Source organism: Neophocaena asiaeorientalis, unplaced genomic scaffold, assembly GCF_003031525.2.
Source record: "Neophocaena asiaeorientalis asiaeorientalis breed wild unplaced genomic scaffold, Neophocaena_asiaeorientalis_V1.1 scaffold30, whole genome shotgun sequence".
NCBI lineage: Eukaryota > Metazoa > Chordata > Mammalia > Artiodactyla > Phocoenidae > Neophocaena > Neophocaena asiaeorientalis.
In genome coordinates, this window is record NW_020174923.1 from 10,401,412 (window position 1) to 10,415,061 (window position 13,650).

General features: G+C 56.6%; 1 protein-coding gene across 1 annotated transcript in view; it reads right to left on the reverse strand.

The window, feature by feature from the left end:
- The window catches only part of CBX4 (chromobox 4), a 24,046-nt gene that overhangs the window by 5,618 nt on the left and 4,778 nt on the right, over window positions 1–13,650 (reverse strand). Inside the window, exons 2-3 of the mRNA XM_024761130.1 lie at window positions 9,354–9,359; window positions 2,249–2,254 (exon numbers count right to left, since the gene is read on the reverse strand). The gene's annotated coding sequence lies outside the window, so the exon portion shown is untranslated. The remainder of the gene's footprint in view (window positions 1–2,248; window positions 2,255–9,353; window positions 9,360–13,650) is intronic.

Genomic DNA, 13,650 nt, shown 5'->3' on the forward strand with positions numbered 1-13,650 from the left:
TGCGACCCCTCGCCTGCGGCCTACCGCCTCGGCCGGCTCCCTCGCCTCTCATTCTCAGCGTACACTGCCCAGGGACCCCTGCCGGGGGCCACGGAAGCATCCACTGCAGTTTCCATTTGCACCGAATTGCATCATGTGCAGACTCCCTGGGGGTCGCCGGCAGGGGGCGGAATCGGAGCAGGGGCAGCTCGCGCCCCCACTCTCTATGTCCCGCCGCCCCGCCCCGCCCCGCGAGGCTTAGGGCATTTAGGAAGGCGAGGAATGGGAAGAGAAAGGATAGGGAGGAGAGCGACGACTGGGTGCAGAGGACCGCCAGGGAGAGCGCGGAGAGGAGAAAGGGGATAGAGGAGCAGCCAGCTTGGGGCCCTAGGGCTCAAGAACCTTACCAGAGTGTTCTCCAATCCCACCCCGGAACCTGGGAGGCTCCTAGTTTACCCTCAGCTCTCTCCTTGTTGGGGCGAGGGCGGGATGTCCAGTTTCCAGCAGCAACCCCCCGCCCCCAGCCCGCGGCCAACACGGCGGGAGGCAGGGAAGACAAAGAGGGGGCGAAGAGAATGTCCAGGTCGGCTTGGGGGCCCGAGAGGACTTCGTGGGGTCCCGGGAAGGGCTTCGAAAGAGGGAGCAGGGAGGGTCAAGAAAAGGTTGAAGCTGAGCAGGGCACAGCGGGGCCGCACGAAAGGGAGGTGAATGGAATGGCCGAGGAGCCAAGCACTCGTCACGAATTCGCTCTCCCTGCTCCCTGACCGGCAGCGGCAGCCGAGCCGAGGCCCTCCCGACGCGGCCGGAGAAGCCGCTGAGTGTGAAGTTTAGCACCTCCGGCGGCGAGACGGCGCGTTCCGGCGTGCAGCTCCAGCGTCCGGCTGGGGGAGCTGCTGCGCCCCACGCGGCCTCCGAGGGCGCCGCCCGCGGGGCTGCGATCTCTGTGGGGTCGGAGTGAGGAGGGAGGGGACCTGAGGAGGGGGCAGGGCGGCCCAAGTGGCAGGGGCAGGGGCGCGCCTGCCCGGGGGTGTGTCCGGGCCCCCAGCTCCGGGCCCTTGAAGGACCGGGAGCAGGAAGTTTGCGCAATCCCTTGGCTGAGGGTCCATGGAAGAAAGAAAAGGAGCAAAAGCAGCTCCCGCCTTGACACACGTCCCGGAATGCTGGGTGGGGACTGCGCGGGGGCTCGAGAAAGCGGGGGAGGGGCGAGGTGGGGAAGCGAACCCCCAAAGCATGCGTTGGGCTCATTTTCTCCCGGGATTCCGGGAGAAGCCTGGAGACGGTCTGGTGTTTAAGGACGAACACGTTGACTCCACCATTTCACCACCACCTCGCAGCCCCCGCGGCTCGGCGGCTTCTGCTGCCCTGGCGGCCGCGGCTCAAGACGGCCCGCGTGGCTCCTCCCCGGAGGGGTCCTGGGGGTGGGGATCGTTTTCTGGCTGCCCCAGAGAGGGGCAGAGAGGGGCTCGGTCTGCAGCGACTACCCGCTGACAAGCTTGAGGCGCAAACCCAAGATTACCCTGAGAAGGTGTTGGGGGGACGCGCCGGCCTGGGTGGGGGCGACGCCTGCTTGTAGTCCTGGGGTAGGGGGGCTCTCTGGGTTTATAGAAGCTGAGGGAGGCGAATTCTTTGGGAGGGGGACACAGGAAAAGGTTTTCCTCCCCCTGCTGTGTTTTGGGCGTTTTCCTGACGCTCGTGTCCCGGGAGAGGAGCTCTCGTGTGAGACAACTTGACCGTAGAAGGGGAAGGCTCCCCGAGATTGGCGGGGTAAGCGCCGTCAGCGCGACAGTCACCCTTCCAAACTGAGCCTACCAACTGCCAGGCCGTCGGCGCTGTCGGTCTGTCTGGAGGTCTGCAGCGACCTTGTCCTGGACAGTCCCTTCGTCCGGGGAGGGTCTTAGCTTCCCGACACTCCGCCCGCCCCCTCGCTAGAAAATCCCCTGGAAAATCTTTTTCCAAGGGGTGTTTCCGAGGCTCCTCGGGCAGGGGGGTGCCGAGGGAGGGCGAGCGGCCGCTGCAGCCTCCGCGCCGCCAGGGGCGTCGGACTCCGCAGGCCGCTGTTCGGCTCGCTCCGCCCGCGCCCCTCCGGGGCCCGTACTCCGGATCTCGGGGGCCACGCTGTAGAACCCGGTGCCCCGACGGCGGGTTTGCGCAGGAGCCGGGCGGCCTGCTGCTGAGCTGGGGAGGAAGGGAGGCTCCCGCCGGCCAAAACGGCGGATCTTTTCTGGAGCTGCCGATATGGCTGTGCGAGCAGCCAAAGGCTCCCCAAGACTTCGGGAGGGGACGCCCAGAAGCTCCAAAGAAGCCCCGGGAGCCCGCGGCCGCCCCCGCTCCCAGCCTTTCTGTGGAAAGTGACCAAAATACACAAGCATCCGCTGAACCCGGGAACTCGCGTCGTTATTTACTTTGTCCTGCTGGTGGGTGGGCCGATGTGGAGAGAGGCCGACTCCCAGAGCCCTCGCCCCACCTCGAAGCCTGACCCTAGACCACCCCTCCCTCACCTGCCAGCGGGTGCGGGGAGGAGCTCAGGTCCGCGGGACTGCGAATGGATGCAAGGAGGAGGCAGAGACAGAATCTGAAGGGTGCGGAACAATGAGCGCCCTGGAAGCTCCCCCGATGCGCCCCGCGAGCCCCTCCTGGGAAATCTCCCGTGGGGTCTCCCCTACCGTCCCACCCCCTGTCTTGGCCCCTTCGAGGGAGTCGCAGGCGAGTGGAGCTATAAATTCGGGATTCCCAGAGCCTTCAGCGGGGCCCCTGCCTCCGACCTGGGATACCCCAAGCCTCACGGGGAACCCCGGAGAAGTGCCGCCGGTCTGCGCTTTTGACTCTGCCCCCTTCCAGCCGGGGGCAGATCGCGCCCCTCGGTTCCGCCGAGGGGCAGAATTCTCCTGGGTGTCACCTCAGGCTGGGGCCCCTAGGGGCCCTCAAGGGCCCCAAGAGAGGAGCGATGCTATCTTGACGAGCCGCAGGCTCCCGCCCTGAGTACCGAGGGCCGAAAGAGTGGACCCTGGAGAAGCCGGGAAATTTTTAACGGCCCTACACCCGAGGATGGTCACTGACAGTTTAGGGCCCCAAGGGGCCTGACCCGTGCCAACCCGGGGAAACAAACGGCTTCTTAAAGAAACTCGCTCTCTGAATGGACGATCTCTGCCAGGAGATGCCATCACCCGCCCACGGAGCCCAGGTCTGGGCTCTGCCCGGAAGGGGCCGCCTGTGACTTCCCCAGCCAGTCCCCGGCTGAGAAAGCTCTCTAGTTAGTGTGACTTTTTAAGGCCCCCAGAGGTGGATTTTAAGTAGCTGAGGGAGAATTTACTAGCAACGACTACAAAATCTGCCCAGGCTTTGACAAGAGTTCATTTCTCTCCTCTGTTCTTAGTAGGGGAACTTGTCTTTGACTTTAGCTCTGGCGTATGTAACTTTGCATTTTAGCGCTGGCTTTGGGGCAGCTGACCTTGTGGGACTGTGCGGGGGGTGGGCGGTGAGTAGAGTGGGGAGGCTGTGTGGGAGTCCGGAGCGCTGCCCCATGCACCTTCTAGGAGGGATGGCTTTGTCCCTAAGGGCTCCACTCCGCCCTCTGCGTCCCCACCCCCAAGTTTCTGTTCTTAGTCGCACCGCCCGAGAAGGGTCGGCTTTCATTTGGGTGGTGAATCCCCTAACGCCCCCACGTCCCTCCTCAGAGAGCAGCTGGGAGCTGGAGCTGGGGCTCTAGGTGGGAGGGCCCGGTCGGGCGCGCGGGGCGGGGAACGGGTCCGGCGCGCCGCGAGGTCGTGGCCCCTTGGGGCAAGCCTTGGGGCCACATTGGCCGCCGCAGGGTCGCGCCTGCGGCACGCGGGGGTCGTGGGCGCCGAAGCGGGACGCGTCGTTTTCTACGACGTCGGCTGGTCCACCCCTTCCCAGCGTCAGGGCAGCTTCTCAGGTTCTCCGGAAGAACCCCACCCAGCCCCCGTCCCATGCTCGGTCGCAGGGCTCCCGCCCGCCTGGAGATATGCGCCCCCAGGATCCATATTTCAAATATGATCTTTGGTGTTGCTTCCACCGCCTGCCGCCGCCGCCGCGCACTCACAACGGCCTCTGAGTGCTGTGTTTTTCATTTGGGTTTCGTTTGCCCAAGGTCTCCCCGCGGATCTCCCGTGCCTACGAGGTTCACCCCATTCACACCCGCCCCTGCATTTTGCTCTCGGGTGCTTCCGTTGCGCCCCCGAACCCTGCGGGGCCCATAGAGAAGGCAGATTTCTTTCTTTCCTTTTTCCAACCAAGAGCTGCTGCAGTAAACCCGGGGATAAAATAAAAATCGCCAGACGGACCCCGAAGTAGTAGTCAGCCGAAGCGCGACTGCTACCCCACCCTCCCCCCAGCCCAATGCGCTCCCCCTCCCCGCCTCGCGGCGCGCCGAGGGTTAAGCGTGCGCGGGAGTGGGTAGTTGGCAACGCAGGAAAAGCGGGGGTGGGGTGCCGAGCGGCGGCGGGCCGGGGAAGCTGGGCTCGCTCTCCTCCCCCTCCTCGCCCCTGCCAACCCCGGGGTGGCGAGGCCCGAGCGATAGGAAGGGCCCGGTGCGTCTCCGCCTTCCCCGCTGGCCGGCAGCCGAGTCCGGCCGCGGCCCGGAACCGCGAGGACGCTGCTTCGAGGCCGCGTCCTGCGTAGCCCGGGCGGGGGAGGGGGCGGTGGCTCCAGAGCCGCTGCCGCGCGTCGCCAGCCAGCCGATCGATCCCCAGGGGCGGGAGCGCGGCGAGCTCCGCTGGACACCTGGGGCGGGGGTTATCCCTGCAGGATCAAAGGGAGAACGGAGGGGGTGCTCAGGGATCCGGTGACCGTGGGATGGCGGCCGGGAGGGCCCAGCCAGAGCACAGCTCGGCCTGTGCTTCAGGGGCCGAGGGCTGGGGACGGGTGGTAAAGCCTGGGGTACCCTCTAATCCCATGTCTGCATCGGTGCCGCCTTTGGCCACTTCCGGAGCTGAGTCTGGCAGCCCTGAAACTTCGTCCCTCCATGTCCAGGTCCCCGTCCCCACCCCACCCCCACTCCCGATGACGAGGTCGTCGGACGTGGTCACCTAGTCCATCCCCCTCGCCCCGCCCTCCTGAATCCTGATAGAAATGGGTGGGTGTCCCCTCGACCCCACCTCCAGAAAGATCCCCCAGGTTTGCCCAAGAAGTCCTCCTCCCCAGCTTCTTCCGGAGGATAGTTTCCTGTGATTGTCCCTGAGGACCCCCAAGGGATCCCCTTCGGTTCCCAGGGGCCCCGGCCGCTGCCTCACCTGCCTGCTCCAGGTGCCGGGGCGGGGCCGGGGCAGTGGCGCTGAGGAGCCTGCACTCTCTACGCCCTCCCCTAGGGGGCGGGCTCCCCTCGGGCTGGCAGGCAGCTGGGGCCTGCCAGAGCTGACCGCTCTCTGCGCCCCGGGGAGTGGGAAGGAGATGTGCACGTGGGGCAAAGTGGGGGATCTCACTGCTGTGGGGGGTTAACAGAGGAGCCCCGCGCGCGCTGCCTCTAACTCACCCCTCCCCCTCACTGCGGCTGCGAGGCTGCCTTTCTAGCCAGAAACAACCAGCCCCAGAGCGACTTGGAGCGTTAGGAGCCCACCCTGCACACTCAGGACTGAACACAACCCAATGGCCAGGGCCATTGTTTCCCAAACCGGCCCCTTGCTCAGTGCCCTTTCATTCCCAGAGAGAAGTCGGCAGGAGCATATATACATTTTTTTATTTGAGGTTTTTAAAGGAAATCTCAGGTCAAGAGCATGACAAAACCCCTGTTCTGCTATCAAAGGGCCAATAAGGAGTAAGCTGATACTACAGTGCATATTTCCCCGGAGAGCCAGGGGGATTTATGTAGGAACTGGGGGGCAGGGGGGATAGAGCAGAAATTCCACCACGAACTCTCTTCCCTAAGCTGAGCTTCACTAAAAAAAAAAGTTGGCTTGGCCGACAAATGCCACATCTTAAAAATGCCCTAACACTTCCCTGTAAGGGATGCTCCCCTGGGTTGCTGACTGGGAAGGAGAATAAAAGCCCAAGAGATACCCCAGGCCGGGGGAGGGGACCCCAAGTCCTCTCCTCTGATGGAGACAATACCCTTGAGAAAGGCAGGAGGTGGGTTGGAACGTGTCATGATTATTTATAATCACTGAAGTCCCAAATAAAGTTCAGTATTTCATTTTTTCTGGGCTTAGACAGACGGATGGCAGAAGGAATATGGTGAGTGTAGCTGTAGGAATGTGGGATTGATGAAGGGCATGAGTGGGCCCACACAAGCCAGCCAGCTGCATGCTTCTGGGCAGGGCCACTTCTCCATCAGACTGGGGAGGCTCAGTGCCAGGGTCCACAATACTTTTAGGGGTCCACGAAAATGTTCTAGTTTCTTTTTATTGTTGTTTTAAAATTGTGGTAAAATATACATAACATCAAATTTACCATTTTAACCATTTTAAGTGTTCTGTGGCATTAAGTACATTCACATTGCTATGTAGCCATCACCCCCATCCATCTCCAGAATTTTTCATCTTCCCACACTGGAACTCTACCCATTAACCAATAACTCCCCATTCTCTCCCCCCAGCCCCTGGCAATCACCATTCTACTTTCTGTCTCTATGAATTTGACTACTCCAAGTTCTTTATATAAGTAGAATCATCCAGTATTTGTTCTTTTGTGTCTGGCTTATTTCACTTAACATAATGTCTTCAAGGTTCATCCATGTTGTAGTATGTGTCAGAATTTCCTCCTTTTTTAAGGACGAATTATATTCTACTGTATGTATATCTAATTTCTTTTAAAATCAGAAGAAAAAACCCTTAAGTTCAAAGAAAATGTTTTAATGTAGACTATTAACGTGTTCATCTTTATATCAAGGCAGTTATAAACTATAATTTTTAACACTTTTTTTCTTTATGGAGAAAGGGGCCCACAAAGGCAAAAGTGCCCAGGGCCCTTAGAATGTGGTCCTGCTTTGGGGAGAACTTTCAAGAATGGCACTTCTGGGGAGACTTGGTGACCAGGAACCACCAGCTCTGTCTGTGGATGGGTTGAGGAGCATCAGTTGTTGGCCTGGGGCTGGTGGCACTGGGGGTCCAGAACATTCACCTGCATGTGTGCCCCACATTGGGCCATTTCTCCTCACTTTGGAGTGCAGGTTTCTGTCTGATGCTACTGAAATAAAAAACATGTAAAAGTAATAGGGAACACCAGGAAATAAAAACACAAGGCCTGTCTTTCTTTCCTTCTTTGATTTAAAGAGTTCAGTTCTGCAGGGCTCAGAACCAGCTCTGGCTCTATGGATTCCTCCCGGATGTCCGTCTGGCCTGTGTCAGCGAGTTGATTGCCTGTGATTTGACAGTAATGATCATAATGGGGTGATTTTGTATTCTTTGACTGATTCAGATCGAAAGGTTCAGAAACGGACTTGTGCCTCCCACTCCCACTCCCTTGCTTGAAATTGATGTTTTGCTTTGAGTCCAAAGAAATAGCAGAGTCTCATGGAAGAAGATCCATGTAGAGAAAGTGTTCTTTCCTTTTTAAACCTATTAGGGATTGTAGGTTTCTTTTTCAGCCTGAAGACCAAGAACAAATGCCATGGAGGCCGAGAAATATTGCACAGGACAAGAGAAATGTTGCCACAGAAGCCTCCATGGACGAGAGGTATTTCTCAGAATTTTTTTTTTTTTTTTTGACTGCATTTGTTCTTCGTTGCTGTGTGCGGGTTTTCTCTAGTTGCGGCGAGCGGGGGCTACTCTTCGTTATGGTGCTCAGGCTTCTCCCTGCGGTGGCTTCTCTTGTGGCGGAGCACAGGCTCTATGCATGCAGGCTTTAGTAGTTGTGGCGTGCGGGCTCAGTAGTTGTGGCTTGCAGGCTCTGGAGCGCAGGCTCGGTAGTTGTGGCTCACAGGCTAGTTGCTCCGCGGCATGTGGGATCTTCCTGGACCAGGGCTCAAACCTGTGTCCGCTGCACTGGCAGGCAGATTCTTAACCACTGCACCACCAGGGAAGTCCTCTCAGGATTTTGAAAACCAACTACAGCTGTTCTGTGCATGGAGCTAACTGGGGATTACTCCCTCCCACACACTCTGCTGATGTGACTGCCTCATCTCCTTCTCAGTTGCCCACCACTGGCAGAGATACATTCCTGTTTATACTGAGCCTGCCTTCTTTCTCCAAATAGGCGCAGACAGACAGACAGTCACAAATGCTGTGGGTATCAAAGCAATTAAACCAAGGGTAACTCGCCCCCTGGTCACTTCCCACTTGTTTCTCAGCCTGACTCCTCGCTGACTGGCTTTCGCACGTCATGCAGGAATGACAAAGAAGCCTTGTGCTCCTCAGTGGGACCTGTGTGTGTCCTGGAGGACTCCAGAGCTCTGGAGCATCTGTGCACAGTCTGCAGAGCTGGTGCTTGCTGTTTCTCACATGCATCGATTATGCCGTTTTCACGGCGCTCATAGAGGCCTGGTTATTTGAGCTGTGCACCAGTGATTCCCCCCTAAATTCAGACCCTCCAACCCCACTGAGGAGTGCCCATACCTGCCACTTCACGGTTCCTAAGTCTACCTTCTAGAGAAGAGCAGGGTTAAGGTAGAGTGTTTGCCTCTGTCACCCCAACCCCAGGGAGCCAAGGCTTTTTTGTCAGTTTCCTGGGATGGGGTGAAAGGCATAAAGGAGGAGGTCCCCATGCAAAGTGGAAGTGGGACTGCTGGCTGGACGCAAGGAGTGTCCCCCATCATCTGCTTATATCCTGGACCAGTGCTCGGCCCAGCCCCCTCCCTCTGGGTCCTGCACCAGCTGGGAGGGGAGGGAGGTGTATCTTTAAGACCAAAGACAGGCAGTGAGGGAGAGGTGCTTATGGAAGAGCAGGCTCCAGGTTGCCAAGGTGAATCTGTCGATAGTGTATTGAACAGGCCTGTCCAGTGGCCGGAATTGTTTTTGTCAAAACAGCCATCCTCTGGCCCTGTTTGCAGGGCCCAGAGCACTGCAGACAGGATCCCAGCTGGAGAGGAATCTCCTGGGACAGAAAGCCCACCAGTGCCTCCCCGTCCTGAGGACGCATTAGTCAGGAAACCTGGGTTTCCTGACTAATGGGTTTCTTTCCTCCTGCATGGATGACCTGGAGCGGCACAAAGCACGCCAGCGCTCTGGACCTGCCGTCCTTCACCAGGCACTTCCAGTGGGCTGTTTGTCCACTTTGCAGGGCAAAAAGAAAATGCAGGGCCCCTCATTTAAAAATTATGAACAAATTCAAGATGGAGCATGAAGCCAGCATGGGGCCCTCCTGAGTATGGGGCCCATGCTGTGAGGTTGGCCCTGTGCCCACCCATACCAGCTCACTGTCCAATCTCTGCTGGTGTTCCACAAATGCTGTGCTCCTCCCCAGTCTCTCGGGCTCCAAGCTCATCAGACCAGCTCACTCCAATAGTCAGACCCTGAAAGGAGGCCACCTGTCCTGGTCAGCCATCATCTCTGTTGGGAGAGACTCTCATGGTGGCCCCTGTGGTCAGGTGTCCAGCTCTGGCCACGACGGCCAGGCTCACACAGCAGGGAGAGTGTTAGGAGGGGGTGGGGGAAAGGCAGGTGTTTGGAGTGTGGCCTCGTTAGTCCACAAGCCCGCTAAAACCCTTCCAGTTGTCGTGTTTACACCCTTGGCCACCCTCAGCCCTAACACCTGATGGAACATCTCTACTCCTCCCCGTCTGCCCCACGAGCCACCCAGTCAGAAGTGTTGAGATTCCAGGGGTTCTGGCTCAAGGGGCCTGCAGACATGGCCAGATAGGGCTGTTGGGATAAGGAGGAACCTGGGCAAGGTGACACCTGCTGGCAGTCCTTCCGCCGTGAGGAGGAAGGAGCACAGAGTGATCAGAGGCAGACCCAGCCCAGCTCCTCTTGGCATTCCCCCCTGCTACCTGAGTGACTCCAGGCCTCAGATTCTTCATCTGCAAAAAAAAGACCTCAGCTCAGCATCCCTGGAAAGGCTGCCAAGGCCCCATGTGACCTGCCTTCCTCTCCTCCCACTCTCCACTTTGCATGCTCTGCTCCAGCCACAGGGACCCCTCTGATCCTTGAACACTCCAGGCACACTGCTGCCTTAGGGCCTTTGCACTGGCTGTGGCCACAGCCTGGAACTTTCTTCCTCAGATAGCTGCATGGTTCTCTTCTTTTCCTTCAAGTCTTCGCTTAAATGTCATTTTTTCAATGTGTTGCTCCTGACCACCCATGACTAGGCCCCCTGCCCGCATCGCCTTGCCAGTCTCCCTTTTTTCTGTAGCACTACCTTCACCCTCTGACCATATCCTCTGTGTACTGGCGATGCACCTTCTCTCTCTCCCCTGCTGGAATGTAAGTCCACAAGGGCAGGGTCTTGCTAAGCAACTTTCTCTGATATGTCCCCAGCATCTGTGCCTGGCACGTAGTAGACTCCCAGTAAGCATCTGTGAAGTGACTGTTGAATAAATAGGATTTTTTTCCCCAGGAACAAGATGCTGTCACCAGTGGTGTGCTGGAGCTGGCTCACACTTACTCTCAAGAGCCAAGGCCTTAATTTTCAGAAATTTTGTGAGCCAGTTGTTAAACACGGGTGTTATTAAAAATTAAACTATTTAAATTTATAAGGAAATAAATTATATTAATAACACAGGTAGGGGCTTCCATGGTGGCACAATAACTAAGAATCCACCTGCCAATGCAGGGGACACGGGTTCGAGTCCTGGTCCAGGAGGATCCCACATCCCCTGGAGCAACTAAGCCCGTGCGCCACAACTGCTGAGCCTGCGCTCTAGAGCCTGTGCTCCGCAACAAGAGAAGCCACCGCGATGAGAGTCTGCGCACCGCAAGGAGAGAGTAGCGCCCGCTGGCCGCAATTAAGAGAGAGCCCGCGTGCAGCAACGAAGACCCAACACAGCCAAAAATGAATAAATAAAAAGAACACAGGTAATAAATGCTTAAAACTCATTTCTTCCTAATGATTTCACTCCATGTGATGCTTACCATGTTCTTGGGGTGATTCACTTGTATCGTACCTGATGGTGGAAATGTTGGACAATGGTGGCTGCCGTGCATCTTGTCCCAATTCCTTGTTCAGTGACTTCCTGCTGGCAGCTTGAAATCGGCCGTGGTGGGAGTATTCACACCACAGAAATTGGTAAACACTGCAGATCACGTCTTGCTTAACTGTTTTGTTGATTGTCTAGACTTAAGAAAGTGATGGAGAAAAATGTTAATGATGCAGGTTAAAAGTGTGTCCTGTTTGTAGCCATTACAAAAAATTGAGGAAATACCCTCCCGATATTAAAAAACTCTTATCTGATTCAGTGAAGAAGTCTCTCACATCATTATGAACCAGTGAAGTTTGACTTTGTTGTTTCGCTTTCATTTTACTGGTTGGCTTCAATGCCAACTAACAATCATATCCGAACTACACTCACTCATCGATGGCAAGCATAGGTTGGCCACTGATCAAAGAGTTTGGCAAAAAAAATCAGTGAAAGCATTCTGTGAATCGACTGGTTATACAGAGCTTACAGTAAAGAAGACTGTATACTTTATTATCATTTGTAAATTCTATGATACGCATCTTTTATATCAGTAACATTACATTCCACCTGACCTCCACTCCCCTGGGTGCTACTGCTGAGGAGGCATTTATCAGCACCTCACACAGGGAGCAGCCCAGGGGAGGCATTTATCAGCACCTCACACAGGGAGCAGCCCGGAGGAGGCATTGAGATTATTGTAAATAAATGGAATATATTTAGTAAAATGGGGCTGAGGGGACTAATTCAACTCTGTATGTAGCCCTAAAGAAGGCCAAGAGATGGGAGGAGAAACCCAGGCCTGGGACAGGCGATGGTGAGAGCTGGGGTCTTGGGATGCCACGAGAGGACCCTGAGTGGGCGTGGGGGCACAAGGAGACCCCTGTGGAGTGTAATGAAGGAAGGCCTGTGGATGGTGAACCAAGATCTTTCAGGACAGCACCGCTGTAGCTTCTCCTCCCAGGACAAGATGCTCCCTCTTGCAGGCTTCACAGGGTGCCAGACCCCCTAAGTCATTGTCCTAAAGGCAGATGGCCCCAGGCCCCCAGACAAAGGCCCTGTTATCCTCAGGATTGCCCCATGCTGCTCTCTCTGTCCTCCAAGCTTGTTAGGGGACCTTGTGTCCTAGGACTGATCAGGTTCACATTCCCGGCCTCTTTATCTGCTAAACCCAAGGAGGGGCTGGTCCAACTTCAAGCCTGAGCCTCCTCTTGCTGGTGGGAAAGAATTATCCTTTTGTTTAGTTTTATAAGCATGTTCGCATAAAGTACGCTCCAGATTGTTGGGAGGGTCAGAGAAGGCCTCAGAGAACAAGTCACATGTGAATTATGACTTGTATGTTGAGAAGGAGACAGCCATGTAAAGATGGGGTGTGGGGTGCAGGTTGTTCCCGGGAGAGGGGCCAGCAGGTACAAAGGCCCTGAGACAGGCACAGACTGGGAGTGTTTGAGGACCAGAAGGAAGGCGGGACACGGGGACACTGTGGGCTGGGGGATCAGGGTGGGAGAGCAGATTGGAGAACGATGAAGGCTGTTTGCCCTAGTGGCTGTCATGAGGAGTTTGGACTTGATTCTAATTGTATGGAAGTCCTTTGGAGGTTTTAAGCAGGGAAGTGGGGGGAACCATTATGTGCCGGCAGATAATCAGGTCAAGCCTAGACCCTGGGGACACAAGGCAAGTTCCCAGGCCTTGAGAAATAGCTGCAGGATTAGCGTTCCTGGAGGCCCATTCTCCACCTGGTCACCTTTTAAGAAGCGTCTCAGAACTACCATCTCTCTCCCTTGTAAGCAGCATGGATTTGAAGACTCAAATGACAAAAATAGAGGGTAGGACTAGAGGCACAGTCTCCAGGAGCCAGGTTGCATAGGTCTGCATGGGGGTGGGGTATTTACTCCCTTCGTGACCTTGAGCAACTGATCCATCGTCCTGTGCCTGTTTCCCCACCCTGAAAAGGAGGCTAATGATGAAACAGTTGGTGGTCGTGGAGGTTAGCTGGATCAATAGGCAAAGCTTTGCACAGCACCTGCCAGGCGGAAGGCACAAGTGTTAGCTATTATTGTTATTTTTATTGTTTTTATGATTGCTGTCAAGACAGGGAGGAACCCAGGCAACCAAGCCCGGGTCAGAACCCCAGCTCAGGGCAAGGAAGCCTGGGGCCATGGAAGCTGATTACGTTGACTGGTAGGTGGGTGAGGCCAAAGCTGCCCACCTCGCTGCTCTCCACAGAAGCAGATGTTATGAGCTCCAGAAGCCTCACATTCAGGGCCCACGGAGCCCCTGGAATCCCCGGGTCCTCAGGGCTTGTGGGCCCTCAGTCCCCGCTGGTCTCGATGGGCAACCCTGGGTACAGGCAGGAGACTTTTTTTCTCAGTGCAGGTTGACCCCTTAACTGGATCTGTGTGGCCCTAGGAAGTCCTCTGTGCAGGGAAACAAGCTGTCTTGGCCCAGGGGGCAGAGGCACAGCCGAGTGTGGAAGGTGTGGAGGGTGCGCCCTCTGAGAATCGGAGTCAAGATCCCGGCCTCTGTGTCATCTATTTTGGGTCTTCGGATCACTGCGTGTGAAGAGGATCTTTGAACACCGAGCCCAGTGCCAGCCTTGGACACTTGGGGGGTAGCGTGCGTGGCTCAGCTGGGCAGGGCTGGGCTAATGCCCGCCCCCCCCCCCCCCC